The sequence below is a fragment of the Coturnix japonica genome, unplaced genomic scaffold (genome assembly GCF_001577835.2).
Source record: "Coturnix japonica isolate 7356 unplaced genomic scaffold, Coturnix japonica 2.1 chrUnrandom1625, whole genome shotgun sequence".
NCBI lineage: Eukaryota > Metazoa > Chordata > Aves > Galliformes > Phasianidae > Coturnix > Coturnix japonica.
The window spans coordinates 1-2,113 of NW_015440624.1; the positions used below are offsets into that span (position 1 = coordinate 1).

Consider the following 2,113-nt stretch of genomic DNA (forward strand, 5'->3'; position numbering starts at 1 on the left):
GAGAATATGGGGGATATGGGTTATTGGGTTTATAATGAGTGGATATACTGGGGTTAATAATTGGTGTTATATGGGGTTTATATGGGGTTGATATGGGGTATATGGGGTTATAGGGATATATGGGGTTATATGGGTATAGTATGGGTGTTATATGTGGATAAGCGTTATATGGGGTTATATGGGGTTATATGGGGTTATATGGGGTTATATGGGGTTATATGGGGCTATATGGGGATATATGGGGTTATATGGGATAGATATAGGGTTATATGGGGCTATATGGGGTTATTAACCCATTAACCCTTTCCTTTCCTCTCCTATAGAGATCAAAGTGGAGTACGTCCCCAAACAAGGTGAGGGGGGGGGGTCCCCAATATGGGGGTCCCAATGGGGGTCCCAATATGGGGGTTCCAATATAGGGGTCCCAATGGGGGGATCCCAATATAGGGGTGTCAATATGGGGGTCCCAATATAGGGGTCCCAATATGGGGGTCCCAATGGGGGGGTCCCATTATAGGTGTCCCAATGGGGGGGTCCCATTATAGGGGTCTCAATGGGGGTCTCAATGGGGTTCTAATGGTGGTCTCCCCCCCAGAGCCCCCCAAGATCCACCTGGACTGATAGGGGGTCCCAATATAGGGGTCCCAATGGGGGGGTCCCATTATAGGGGTCCCAATGGGGGTCCCAATGGGGTTGCCTATGGGGGGGTCCCAATATAGGGGTCCCAATGGGGGTACCCAATATAGGGATATCAATGTAGGGGTTTGGGGTCCCAATGGGGGTCTCAATGGGGTTCTAATGGTGGTCTCCCCCCCCAGATCCCCCCAAGATCCACCTGGACTGATAGGGGGTCCCAATATAGGGGTCCCAATGGGGTTGCCTATGGGAAGGTGCCAGTATAGGGGTCCCAATGGGGGGGGTCCCAATATAGGGGTCCCAATGGGGGGTCCCAATATGGGGGTCCCAATGGGGGTCCCAATATAGGGGTCCCAATATAGGGGTCCCAATGGGGGTCCCAATATAGGGGTCCTGATATAGGGGTTCCAATGGGGGTCCCAATGGGGGGGTCCCATTATAGGGGTCCCAATGGGGGGGTCCCAATGGGGTTCTAATGGTGGTCTCCCCCCCCAGAGCCCCCCAAGATCCACCTGGACTGATAGGGGGTCCCAATATAGGGGTCCCAATATAGCGATGTCAATATAGGGATATCAATATAGGGGTTTGGGGTCCCATTATAGGGATCCCAATGGGGGTCCCAATGGGGTTCTAATGGTGGTCTCCCCCCCCAGAGCCCCCCAAGATCCACCTGGACTGCTCAGGCCAGTCGTCAGAGAACACCATCGTGGTGGTGGCCGGGAACAAAGTGCGGCTCGATGTCCCCATCAGCGGGGAGCCCGCCCCCACCGTCACATGGAAGAGGGGGGACCAGGTGGGGGGACCCCATTAACCCCCATTAACCCCCATTGACCCCATTAACACCCCATTGAATGCCATTGAGCCCATTGACCCCATAGACCCCATTGACCCCATAGACCCCATTACCCCCCATTAACCACATTGACCCCATTGACTGCCATTGACCCCATTAACACCCCGTTGACCCTATTAAATGCCATTGAGCCCATAGACCCCATTACCCCCCCATTAACACCCCATTGACCCTATTAAATGCCATTGACCCCATTGACCCCATTGACCACACTGACCCCATTGACTGCCATTGACCCCATAGACCCCATTGACTGCCATTGACCCCATTGATCCTATTGACCCCATTGATCCCATTGACTGCAATTGACCATTATTGACCCCATTAACCCCCCATTAACACCCCATTGACCCTATTAACCCTATTAACCCCATTGAATGCCATTGACCCCATTAACCCCCCATTAACACCCCATTGACCCTATTAAATGCCATTGAGCCCATTAACCCCCCATTAACACCCCATTAACACCCCATTGACCCTATTAAATGCCATTGACCCCATTAATCCCCCATTAACACCCCATTAATGCCCTATTACCCCCCCATTAACACCCCATTGAATGCCATTGAGCCCATTGACCCCATTAACCCCCCATTAACACCCCATTGACCCCCCCATTAA

General features: G+C 52.4%; 1 long non-coding RNA gene across 1 annotated transcript; it reads left to right on the forward strand.

Annotated features, from left to right (window-relative positions):
* The first annotated feature begins 279 nt into the window (after positions 1-279).
* Positions 280-1,357, forward strand: LOC107307900. The gene is made up of 2 exons (XR_001552540.1): positions 280-353; positions 1,290-1,357. It is a non-coding gene; the product is annotated as an uncharacterized LOC107307900 (long non-coding RNA).
* The last annotated feature ends 756 nt before the right edge of the window (positions 1,358-2,113 follow it).